This window comes from Zea mays, chromosome 8 (assembly GCF_902167145.1).
Source record: "Zea mays cultivar B73 chromosome 8, Zm-B73-REFERENCE-NAM-5.0, whole genome shotgun sequence".
Lineage (NCBI taxonomy): Eukaryota > Viridiplantae > Streptophyta > Magnoliopsida > Poales > Poaceae > Zea > Zea mays.
In genome coordinates this window covers 93,810,148-93,823,769 of record NC_050103.1, presented here as the reverse complement: position 1 = coordinate 93,823,769, position 13,622 = coordinate 93,810,148, and the positions used below count along the sequence as shown (strand labels likewise).

General features: G+C 46.2%; 1 pseudogene; it reads left to right on the top strand.

Annotated features, from left to right (window-relative positions):
- LOC109941820 (uncharacterized) overlaps positions 1 to 13,622 on the top strand; it is a 29,189-nt pseudogene continuing 15,567 nt past the window's right edge.

Below are 13,622 nucleotides of genomic sequence, written 5' to 3'. Positions count from 1 at the left end.
ATGGGTGGCCTTGCAGCTACTGCGGCCGTGGTGCGGCGGCGGTGCCCGCGACCACGCACGCGGCTGGCCCGCTGCGGCTACGGCCACGGCGTGGCTTGCCTGTGCTGGTAGCGGGATGTTTGGGTGGGAGGTTGAGAGCACCTAGGGGGGGGGTGAATAGGTGATCCTGAGAAACTTGAAACTTAAGCCACAAAACTTGGTTAAGTGTTAGCACAATAATCGCCAAGTGGCTAGAGAGGAGTCTCAACAAAACACAATAACCACAAAGATATCAATCACAGAGATGGCACGGTGGTTATCCCCTGGTTCGGCCAAGACCAACGCTTGCCTACTCCATGTTGTGGCGTCCCAACGGACGAGGGTTGCAATCAACCCCTCTCAAGCGGTCCAAAGACCCACTTGAAAACCACGGTGTTTTGCTTGCTTTTCTTAATCCCGTTTGCGAGGAATCTCCACAACTTGGAGCCTCTCGCCCTTACACTTGAATATCACAAAGACGCATGGAGTAAGGGAGGGATTAGCAACTCACACAAGACACAAAGATCTCAGCAAATACGCACACACAAGACCCAGACTTAAGCTCAAAAGACTAGCACACTAGAACGGAGCTTAAATCACTAGAATGTCGAACAAGTGCGCAAGAATGGAGTGTGAGTGATCAAAAGTGCTTAAGGAATGCTTGGTGTGCTCCTCCATGCGCCTAGGGGTCCCTTTTATAGCCCCAAGGCAGCTAGGAGCCGTTGAGAGCAATCTTGGAAGGCAGATCTTGCCTTCTGTCGACTGGCGCACCGGACAGTCCGGTGCATCACCGGACACTGTCCGGTGCAGATATCCTTCCTTATTTGACAAAGCCGACCGTTGGAGTCTGAGAGCCGTTGGCGCACCGGACACTGTCCGGTGCACCAATGTGACCGTTGGCTCGGCCACGCGTCACACACGGAATCCTCGGTCGACCGTTGCCCCGGCTGACTGTTGACTCACCAGACAGTCAGGTGCACCACCGGACAGACCGGTGAATTTTAGCCGTACGCCGTTGATGGTTTCCCGAGAGCGACGAGTTCACCTGTGAATGGCCCACCGGACAGTTCGGTGCACCACCAGACCGACCTGTGAATTATAGCCGTACACCGCCGTCGAAGTCCCGAGAGCAGTAAGTTCGCCAGAGCCAGCCTGGCGCACCGGACACTGTCCGGTGCACCACCGGACAGTTCGGTGCACCCAGACTGAGCAGACTTTGGCTGAACAAAGCCATCTCATTTCCAATTCAACTTTTCCTGTTTCCAGCACTTAGACACAATACATTAGTCCATAAAACAATGTACTAAGTCTAGAAACATACCTTTTGACATGATTTGTCCTTTGTCCACCACTTTGCATAGATTAGCACAAAAGCACTTGTGTTGGCACTCAATCACCAAAAATACTTAGAAATGGCCCAAGGGCACATTTCCCTTTCAATCTCCCCCTTTTTGGTGATTTATGCCAACACAACATAAAGCAACTAGAACAAGTGCAATATCAATGCAAATGAAAACCAAAAGTTGTTTTGAATCAAATTTGACATATATGGATCACTCTTTGCCACCACTTGGTTTGTTTTTGCAAATCAAACTCAAACTCCTATCTCTAAGTCAAATCCACATGTAGAGACATAAAGAGAGGTATTCCAAAGGAATTGATCAAGGATTTCAAAAACTCCCCCTTTTTCCCATAATCAACACTTCTCCCCTCAAGAGGCCAACTTTTGACACAAGAGACAAGAGTTTTGACAAACCAAAAGTTCTATTCTACTATTTTCAAAATTTCTCAAAATTTCTCAAGTGGTAGCTGATCCATCTATTGCTTTGGCCTTTATTTTCTCCCCCTTTGGCATCAAGCACCAAAACGGGGTCAATCTTGGCCCTTTAACCCCATTGCCTCACAAAAATCTTCACATAAGAGTACAAAGGCAATAAGAGTACATGAGATGAACTTGGAATTAGTTACCCTCTCATCGGAGTGCAGTGGAAGTCTTTCATGGTCCAAGTCCACCTTTCCCTTTCAAACCTACTTTGAGACTAAATCAAGCAAACTCAAGCAAACGGTTAGTCTCAAAGGGTCAAGTTGTAGCACAACTCCCCCTAAATATGTGCATCACTTGCACAAGGACTTGTAAGGTCCAGGGAGTGTTTGTACAACTTGAGCACCATAGTAAGCAAAAAAATTCATAAAGAACATGATCAAAGGCATAAACACATGTATGCTCTAAATCAATCCAAGTTCCGCGAATCTAGGACATTTAGCTCACTACGCAGCCTGCAAAAGGTCTTTTCATCTAAAGGCTTGGTAAAGATATCGGCTAGCTGGTTCTCGGTGCTAACGTGAAACACTTCGATATCTCCCTTTTGCTGGTGGTCTCTCAAAAAGTGATGCCGGATGTCAATGTGCTTTGTGCGGCTGTGCTCAACAGGATTTTCCGCTATTCGGATAGCACTCTCATTATCACATAGGAGTGGGACTTTGCTTAGATTGTAGCCAAAGTCCCGGAGGGTTTGCCTCATCCAAAGTAGTTGCGCGCAACACTGTCCTGCGGCAACATACTCGGCCTCAGCGGTGGATAGGGCAACGGAAGTTTGTTTCTTAGAGTTCCACGACACCAGGGACCTTCCTATGAATTGGCACGTCCCCGATGTACTCTTCCTATCGACCTTACATCGAGCATAGTCGGAATCTGAATATCCAATCAAGTCAAAGTTAGACCCCTTTGGATACCAGATCCCGAAGCAAGGCGTAGCGACTAAATATCGAAGAATTTGCTTCAAAGCCACTAAGTGACACTCCTTAGGATCGGATTGAAATCTAGCACACATGCATACGCTAAGCATAATATCCGATCTACTAGCACATAAATAAAGCAAAGAACCTATCATGGACCGGTATGCTTTTTGATCAACGGACTTACCTCCTTTGTTGAGGTCGGTGTGTCCGTTAGTTCCCATCGGCGTCTTTGCGGGCTTGGCGTCCTTCATCCCAAACCGCTTTAGCAAGTCTTGCGTGTACTTTGTTTGGGAGATGAAGGTGCCGTCCTTGAGTTGCTTCACTTGGAACCCAAGGAAGTAGTTCAACTCGCCCATCATCGACATCTCGAATTTTTGCGTCATTACCCTGCTAAACTCTTCACAAGACTTTTGGTTAGTAGAACCAAATATTATGTCATCGACATAAATTTGACACACAAAAAGATCACCATCACAAGTCTTAGTGAAAAGAGTTGGATCGGCTTTTCCAACCTTGAAAGCATTAGCAATTAAAAAGTCTCTAAGGCATTCATACCATGCTCTTGGGGCTTGATTAAGTCCATAGAGAGCCTTAGAGATCTTACACACGTGGTCGGGGTACCGTTCATCCTCGAAGCCAGGGGGTTGCTCCACGTACACCTCCTCCTTGATCGGCCCGTTGAGGAAAGCGCTTTTCACATCCATTTGGTACAACCTGAAAGAATGGTGAGCGGCATATGCTAGCAAGATACGAATGGACTCTAGCCTAGCCACAGGAGCGAAAGTCTCCTCAAAGTCCAAACCTGCGACTTGGGCATAACCTTTTGCCACAAGTCGAGCCTTGTTCCTCGTCACCACCCCGTGCTCGTCCTGTTTGTTGCGGAACACCCACTTGGTTCCCACAACATTTTGCTTGGGACGAGGCACCAGTGTCCAAACTTCATTTCGCTTGAAGTTGTTGAGTTCCTCCTGCATGGCCAACACCCAGTCCGGATCTAGCAAGGCCTCTTCTACCCTGAAAGGCTCAATAGAAGAGACAAAAGAGTAATGCTCACAAAAATTCACTAATCTAGAGCGAGTAGTTACTCCCTTGCTAATATCACCCAAAATTTGGTCGACGGGATGATTCCTTTGAATCGTCGCTCGAACTTGGGTTGGAGGTGCCTGAGGTGCTTCTTCCTCTTCAACTTGATCATCCTGTGCCCCCCCTTGATCATGCGCCTCCACTTGAGGTACCTGTTCGTCATCTTGGGTTGGAGGATGCACCATAGTTGAGGAAGGTGGTTGATCTTGCTCCAATTGTTCCTATGGTCGCACATCGCCAATCGCCATGGTGCGCATTGCGGCCGTTGGAACGTCTTCTTCATCTACATCATCAAGATCAACAACTTGCTCTCTTGGAGAGTCATTAGTCTCATCAAATACAACGTCGCTAGAGACTTCAACCAAACCCGATGATTTGTTGAAGACCCTATATGCCTTTGTATTTGAGTCATAACCTAATAAAAACCCTTCTACAGCTTTGGGAGAAAATTTAGAAGTTCTACCTTTCTTCACAAGAATATAACACTTGCTCCCAAACACACGAAAATAAGACACATTGGGTTTGTTACCAGTTAGCAGCTCATATGAAGTCTTCTTGAGGAGGCGGTGAAGATAGACCCTGTTAATGGCGTGGCAAGCCGTGTTCACGGCTTCCGACCAAAAACGCTCGGGGGTCTTGAACTCTCCAAGCATAGTCCTCGCCATATCGATGAGCGTCATGTTCTTCCTCTCTACCACACCATTTTGCTGAGGTGTGTACGGAGCGGAGAACTCGTGCTTGATCCCCTCCTCCTCAAGGAACTCCTCCACTTGAAGGTTCTTGAACTCGGACCCGTTGTCACTCCTTATCTTTTTCACCTTGAGCTCAAACTCATTTTGAGCTCTCCTGAGGAAGCGCTTGAGGGTCTCTTGGGTTTCAGATTTATCCTGCAAAAAGGATACCCAAGTGAAGCAGGAAAAATCATCAACTATAACAAGACCATACTTACTTCCTCCTATACTTAGATAGGCGACGGGTCCGAAGAGGTCCATATGAAGCATCTCCAAGTGTCTTGATGTGGTCATCACATTTTTGGTGTGATGAGAGCCTCCCACCTGTTTCCCTGCTTGACAAGCTGCACAAGGTCTATCTTTTTCGAAATGTACATTAGTTAGACCTATCACGTGTTCTCCCTTTAGAAGCTTGTGGAGGTTCTTCATCCCCACATGAGCTAAGCGGCGATGCCACAGCCAGCCCATGCAAGTCTTAGCAATTAAGCATGCATCTAGACCGACCTCTTCTTTTGAAAAATCAACCAAATAAAGTTTGCCGTCTAGTACACCCTTAAAAGCTAGTGAACCATCACATCTTCGAAAGACAGACACATCTACATTTGTAAATAGACAATTATATCCCATTTTGCATAATTGACTAACCGATAACAAATTATATCCAAGCGACTCAACTAAAAACACATTAGAAATAGAGTGCTCAGATGAAATAGCAATTTTACCTAACCCTTTTACCTTGCCTTGGTTCCCATCACCGAATATTATTGAATCTTGGGGATCCTTGTTCTTGACGTAGGAAGAGAACATGCTCTTTTCCCCCGTCATGTGGTTTGTGCATCCGCTGTCGATAATCCAGCTTGAACCCTCGGATGCATAAACCTGCAAGGCAAATTTAGGCTTGGGTCTTAGGTACCCAACTCTTGTTGGGTCCTACAAGGTTAGTCACAATTGTCTTAGGGACCCAAATGCAAGTCTTGTCTCCCTTACATTTGGCCCCTAACTTCCTACCAATTACCTTCTTATTTTTTCTATAAATAGCAAAAGAAGCATTGCAAGCATGATATATTGTAGAAGGTTCATTAACTTTCCTAGGAACATTAACAACATTTCTCCTAGGCATATTATGAACAACATTTCTCCTACCAACATTTCTATCATGCACATAGGAAGAACTATAAGCAAACATGGCATGAGAATCAAAAGCATCATATGCATTATAACTCCTATAAGCATTTCTAGATTGTCTCCTGTCATGATACATAAAAGCATGGTTCTTTTTAGCACTACTAGCCATAGGGGCCTTCCCTTTCTCCTTGGTGGAGATGGGAGCCTTATGGCTTGTTAAGTCCTTGGCTTCCCTCTTGAAGCCAAGTCCATCCTTAATTGAGGGGTGTCTACCAATCGTGTAGGCATCCCTTGCAAATTTTAGCTTATCGAAATCACTTTTGCTAGTCTTAAGTTGGGCATTAAGACTAGCCAATTCATCATTTAATTTAGAAATTGAAACTAGGTGTTCACTACAAGCATCAATATCAAAATCTTTACACCTAGTGCAAATCATAACATGTTCTACACAAGAATTAGATTTATTTGCTACTTCTAATTTAGCATTTAAATCATTGTTAACACCTTTTAAAGTAGAAATGGTTTCATGACAAGTAGATAGTTCATAAGAAAGCATTTCATTTCTTTTAACTTCTAAAGCATAGGATTTTTGTGCCTCTACAAATTTATCATGTTCTTCATACAACAAATCCTCTTGCTTTTCTAAAAGTCTATCCTTTTCATTCAAGGCATCAATCAATTCATTGATTTTATCAATTTTATTTCTATCCAATCCCTTGAACAAGCTAGAGTAATCTATTTCCTCATCGCTAGACTCATCATCACTAGAAGAATCATAAGTAGTACTGTCTCGAGTACATACCTTCTTCTCCTTCGCCATGAGGCATGTGTGATGCTCGTTGGGGAAGAGGGATGACTTGTTGAAGGCAGTGGCGGTGAGTCCTTCATTGTCAGAGTCGGAAGAGGAGCAATCCGAATCCCACTCTTTTCCGATGTGTGCCTCGCCCTTGGCCTTCTTGTAATTCTTCTTCTTCTCCCTCTTGTTCCCTTTTTCCTGGTCACTATCATTATCGGGACAGTTAGCAATAAAATGACCAAGCTTACCACATTTGAAGCATGAGCGCTTCCCCTTTGTCTTGGTCTTGCTTGGCTGTCCCTTGCGACCCTTAAGCGCCGACTTGAAGCGCTTGATGATGAGGGCCATCTCTTCATCATTTAGCCCTACCGCCTCAATTTGCGCCACCTTGCTAGGTAACGCCTCCTTGCTTCTTGTTGCCTTAAGAGCAATGGGTTGAGGCTCATTGAATGGACCATTCAGTGCGTCGTCCACGTACCTCGCATCCTTGATCATCATTCGCCCGCTTACGAATTTTCCAAGGACTTCTTCGGGCGACATTTTGGTGTACCTGGGATTCTCACGAATATTATTCACCAAATGTGGATCAAGAACGGTAAAGGACCTTAGCATTAGGCGGACGACGTCGTGGTCCGTCCATCGCGTGCTTCCGTAGCTCCTTATTTTGTTGATAAGGGTCTTGAGCCGGTTGTATGTTTGAGTTGGTTCCTCGCCCCTTATCATTGCAAATCTTCCGAGCTCGCCTTCTACCAACTCCATCTTGGTGAGCAAGGTGACGTCATTCCCCTCATGAGAGATCTTGAGGGTGTCCCAGATTTGCTTGGCATTGTCCAAGCCGCTCACCTTATGGTACTCGTCCCTGCACAAGGAGGCTAATAACACAGTAGTAGCTTGTGCATTTCTATGTATCTGTTCATTAATAAAAATAGGACTATCCGAGCTATCAAACTTCATTCCACTTTCCACAATCTCCCATATGCTCGGATGGAGAGAGAACAGGTGACTACGCATTTTGTGGCTCCAAAATCCGTAGTCCTCTCCATCAAAGTGAGGAGGTTTGCCAAGTGGAATGGAGAGCAAATGAGTATTTGTACTTTGCGGAATACGAGAGTAGTCAAAAGAAAAGTTCGAATTAACCGGTTTCCTTCTCTCGTAGTCGTTGTGGTCGTCGTCCTTTTGGGAAGAAGTAGACTCATCGCTGTCGTCGTAGTAGACGATCTCCTTGATGCGTCTCGTCTTCTTCTTCTTCCCATCTTTGCGTCTGTGACCCGAGCCCGAGTCGGTAGGCTTGTCATCCTTCGGCTCGTTGACGAAGGACTCCTTCTCTTTATCGTTGATTACAATTCCCTTCCCCTTAGGATCCATCTCTTCGGGCGATTAGTCCCTTTGCGAAGAGAACGACTCTGATACCAATTAAGAGCACCTAGAGGGGGGGGTGAATAGGTGATCCTGGGAAACTTGAAACTTAAGCCACAAAACTTGGTTAAGTGTTAGCACAATAATCGTCAAGTGGCTAGAGAGGAGTTTCAACAAAACACAATAACCACAAAGATATCAATCACAGAGATGGCACGGTGGTTATCCCGTGGTTCGGCCAAGACCAACGCTTGCCTACTCCACGTTGTGGCGTCCCAACGGACGAGGGTTGCAATTAACCCCTCTCAAGCGGTCCAAAGACCCACTTGAATACCACAGTGTTTTGCTTGCTTTTCTTAATCCCGTTTGTGAGGAATCTCCACAACTTGGAGCCTCTCGCCCTTACACTTGAATATCACAAAGACGCACGGAGTAAGGGAGGGATTAGCAACTCACACAAGACACAAAGATCTCAGCAAATATGCACACACAAGACCCAGACTTAAGCTCAAAAGACTAGCACACTAGAACGGAGATTAAATCACTAGAATGTCGAACAAGTGCGCAAGAATGGAGTGTGAGTGATCAAGAGTGCTTAAGGAATGCTTGGTGTGCTCCTCCATGCGCCTAGGGGTCCCTTTTATAGCCCCAAGGCAGCTAGGAGCCGTTGAGAGCAATCTTGGAAGGCAGATCTTGCCTTCTGTCGACTGGCGCACCGGACAGTCCGGTGCACCACCGGACACTGTCCGGTGCAGATATCCTTCCTTATTTGACGAAGCCGACCGTTGGAGTCTGAGAGCCGTTGGTGCACCGGACACTGTCCGGTGCACACCGGACAGTCCGGTGCACCAATGTGACTGTTGGCTCGGCCACGCGTCACGCGCAGAATCCTCGATGGACCGTTGCCCCGGCTGACTGTTGACTCACCGGACAGTCCGGTGCACCACCAGACAGACCGGTGAATTTTAGTCGTACGCCGTTGATGGTTTCCCGAGAGCGACGAGTTCGCCTGTGAATGGCCCACCGGACAGTCCGGTGCACCACCGGACCGACCTGTGAATTATAGCCGTACACCGCCATCGAAGTCCCGAGAGCAGTAAGTTCGCCAGAGCCAGCCTGGCGCACCGGACACTGTCCGGTGCACCACCGGACAGTCCGGTGCACCCAGACTGAGCAGACTTCATTTCCAATTCAACTTTTCCTGTTTCTAGCACTTAAACACAATACATTAGTCCATAAAACAATGTACTAAGTCTAGAAACATACCTTTTGACATGATTTGTCCTTTGTCCACCACTTTGCATAGATTAGCACAAAAGCACTTGTGTTGGCACTCAATCACCAAAAATACTTAGAAATGGCCCAAGGGCACATTTCCCTTTCAGAGGTGTTGGTCGTTGGCGGACCTGCAGCTGTCAGCGACGCCTTCTGCAGGTGGTGGGTCGTGGGGCTGGGGTCGGATCTTGAGCCTCTCAGGTTAGATTCATCTCTCCGCCTCTCATTTCGGCTTGTGATGTGGGTAGGGGCGACTGGCTCCGTGTGTTGAGGAGTGTGGTGGGAGGTCCTCTGGCGAAAGCCATTCCGGTTTGCAGGCGGATAGCGGTGACGCCCACAGGCGCCATGCCTACCCTATTGAGGGTGCCATCTTTCAGTCTTTGGACCTCTCGCCACCATGCGGGAACCCTCACCTCAGCCTTTTTGGGGTCTCTCGCTGGTGCTCGACCGACGTTGAGGCTTTGAGGGTTGGGGCTGCTGGATTGGTGCGTCGACGAACGGCAGAAGGTGACAACCCGCGATGGCTTGGCGGGGTGACATCGACGTGGCTGACCCTTCAACTTTCTCCTTGGTGTTGGCGATCAACGCTGCTCTGCTAGGTCTTCGAAGGAAACTTTGCTTGGTTGGTACTAGACGGGCAGCAGCAGCTGTTCGACGTCGTTTCTCTTTCTTGAAGGTGTGGCACAGAAGACCTCCAGTTTGTGTGTTCGTCGGCGTTGTGAAGGCTCTTCGTCACTCCACTTGGCTCGGTGGTGTCAGGGCCATTGTCGCTTTAGGCGTCTGCTTGCTCCTAGAGTTCGGCGTTGTGGATCTTTGCTCGTGGTGAAGAATTAGAGCTGCCTCGTGTGGGATGTGTCGAGGCTTGGCAACGATGGCACGTCGCGGTCTTATTCCTTGTGTCGGTGTCTGGATGTAGGCGTCATCGAGTTGCTTTGGCAGTGTGCGGCTTGTCTTGGGAAGTTGGAGCTGCGCGTCCCTCGACCTCTCCCTCCCACACCCCTTCCTCACACCGCTCCACCGCTTCCACCTGCTGTGCACCCCCTCTCCTGCTCTCTCCATTGGTAGCTTCACCGCGTCGAGGAGGCACACCACAAGGCTACCCGACACATCGACTAGAGGCAGGGGCGAAGCCAGCCTACAGGTTTGAAAGGGAAATAGGGTCAAATCTTTTCCAAATAAGAATTTTGGTGGTTGAATTGCCCAACACAAATAATTGGACTAACTAGTTTTCTCTAGAATAAATGTTATACAGGTGCCAAAGGTTCACATCAAACCAATATAAAGTCAAAAGAAAGGGCTAAAAAGAAAGGAGCAAAGGAAACCGAAGTGCTCCCTGGTCTGGCGCACCGGACTATCCGGTGTGCCACCGGACATTGTCCGGTGCACCAGGGAAGATCGACTTCAAACTCTTCACCTTCGGGTTTTCCAGGTGCCCTCCGCTATAATTCACCAGACAGTGTCCGGTGCACACCGGACTGTCCGGTGTGACAGCGGAGCAACGGTCATCTGCGCAACGGTCGACTCTGCAAAGTGAACAATGCAATTCAGATGTCAGAGCAGACGGTCAGAGGGGCACCGGACTGTCCGGTGTCGCATCGGACTGTCCGGTGCCACATGAGGACAAAGCCTCCAACGGTCGACCTGCTCCAAGCCCTAACAGGAGGATGATGTGGCGGCGCACCGGACACTGTCCGATGGCGCACCGGACACTGTCCGGTGGCACACCGGACTGTCCGGTGCGCCCATCGTCAGCAAACTTCTCCAACGGCCATATTTTGTTTGGTGGCTATAAATTCCACCCCAACCGGCCACTTCAAGGGGGTGCCCAAGCAACATTCCAAGTCATCTAGTTGACATACTCAAGCCCTCCCAACCTCATATATTCATTGATCCATCTTATACACAAGATTTAGTCCACTACAACCAACACAAGTGCCACAAAAGAGAGAGCAAGCAAAAGAGAGCTACTCATTTGAGCTTAGCACTAGTGCCTTGTGAGATTCATTGAGAGATAGTGTGTGCTACATCTTTGTGTTCATTTGTGCGTGGAGTATTGACTCCCATCGAACTTCCTCCAAAGTTTTGGAGGATTGTAAAAGCTAGCAAGAGACACCAAAGAGTGTGGTGGTCCTTGTGGGATCGAGAGTGATCCTTGAGAAGAAGAAGAGCTCGCCGATCCTTGTGTGATCGGTGGAGAGAGGGAAAGGGTTGAAAAAGACCCGTCCTTAAGTGGACTCCTCAATGGGACTAGGCCTTCGAGGGCCGAACCTCGGTAAAACAAATCACCCGTGTCCATTGTGTTTATTGCTTGTGATTTGTTTGTTTTCCCTTGCTCTAAGTTTTCTTGCACCATTCTTTGCTTCAAGTTAAATTCTCATTTAGTGAAGCAACACTTCGCAAGAAAGAACTTGACTTAGTGCTCTTCTCATCTAAGGCTACTTTCTTTGTTATTCTATAACTTATTAGTAGTATTGATTTATCAATTCTGCATTATTTGAAAGCAATACTCTTTACAAGCAAAGACTTAGTTTTTATACTCCATCAATTGTACATCTTGCTCTAACCACTAATCAAGGGATCTAGTTGGGGAATAAAGTTTTAATTTTCAGGTTTCGCCTATCCACCCCCCTCTAGGCGACTTTCAATTGGTATCAGAACTAGGCACTTCATCTTGAGTCTAACAACTCGAAGTGATGGCTCGTAGAAGATCCCAAAAGAACAAGAAGACATCTTCCAAGGAAAACAAGGAGGTAACTCTTGAAATATTACTTTTCGATTGTTCTAATTATGATTCATGGTCTACTAGAGTGATAAATGCTTTTAGAACGGTAGATCCTCAATTAGAAAAAATTTTAGACAAGAGTATTATTCCTCCTAGTTATGATAGGAAAAATGCTTCTGAGGAAGATCAAAGATGTATACGCTTAAACTATCTAGCTTATGACATCTTAAGTAATTCTCTTAGCAAAGAAGATTATCATGCCTTCATAATGAATTATAATGAATCTATTCGAGATGCACATGATATTTGGACTAGAATGAAAATCAAATTTGATGAGTCCAAACATGATAGTTCATTGTGTGCTTCTACTTCCTTTGGTCTTTGTGATACTAACCCTTGCAAGGAAGAAGAAGAAAATGAACGATGGAGACCAAACGATGAATCCGCCTCTCCAAGAGGTTTGTCTTCCCATTTTGATTCCCACAAATGTTGTGTGGCTAATGAAAATGATAGGGGAAGCACAAATGAGGTTGAGGAGGAAGAAAGAAGCTTCTTGCATCTCTACGCTCGCCTAAGCCAAGAAGATAAGGCGGTCATGCTCAAACTTCTAGAAAGAGCGACAGAGCAAAGCGAAGCTCGTCAAAGGCTAGAAGATGTTCTCTCCAAGAAAATGCTACACTTTGACGAGTTGACTAAAGAACATGAGGAGCTAAAGTGCTCTCATGTTGATTTGGTCCAAAGGTATGAAACTGTGTCAATTGAGCAAGATAACGCTTTACATTGTATCGCTCAATTAGTAAATAGGAATACCTTGCTTAAGGACCAAGTGGAAAAGCTAAAAGTTGAAAATCTAGCTTTTCAAGAAAAATATGATATGCTCCTATGCTCTCATGAAAATCTTAGAGATGATCATATCATATTAAATATTGCTCATGAGGTTGTGATAGAAAACTTAAAATCCCAACAACCTCACTCATGCACATGTATTCAAATTAATACTATATTATCATGTGCTAATGCTTGTTGTCCGTCGACAAGCAAATCTTCTTTTGAGCTAGAATCTGCAGGAACAAAAGATGATACATATCAAAAGCTCAAAGAAGAGAATGAGAGGCTAAAAATGAGCTCGACACAACTAAAAGGGAAGTGCATTACTCAACCTTCTCAAGATAACCGTGATCACATGGTGAAGAAGCTTGAGACGGGAACAACCGTGGCATGCACTACATCCCTTGAAGAAAATGTCAAGGATTTGAGGATTGCCAAGAGGAAGAAACAAAAGATGAAATTCAACACCTCCTCCAAAAGCCTCAACCACGCCTCCACAAAAGGTAACATCCAAGGCATAGGGTTAGAAAAGAAAACATTCACTAACCATGTAGCAAGCAAGAAACAAGGAAGGAAGAAGTCTTCAAGGCTTGAAGATCGCCTATGCTACATATGTCGAAAGAAGGGACATCAATGCAAGGATTGTCCCATTGGTAACACTTCCACTCCTAGCTTGTCAATTAATTCTCATGTAACTAGGCAACCCAAAATTGCAACTTGTGCTAGAAAGGTAATGAGTTTACCTAGTGCTAACACAAAGGACTTTTGGGTTCCTAGATCTTTTTTGACTAACCGTGATGGACCCATCAAGCGATGGGTACCAAAATATGCTTGACAAGATTTGTAGGAGGAGGAGATGGTATGAAGCCTTGGGTTGCTTGAGAGAGTCAATTTAATTCTTATTAACTCAAGCTATCAACCTACAATGATCTACATATCCAAGATTGAC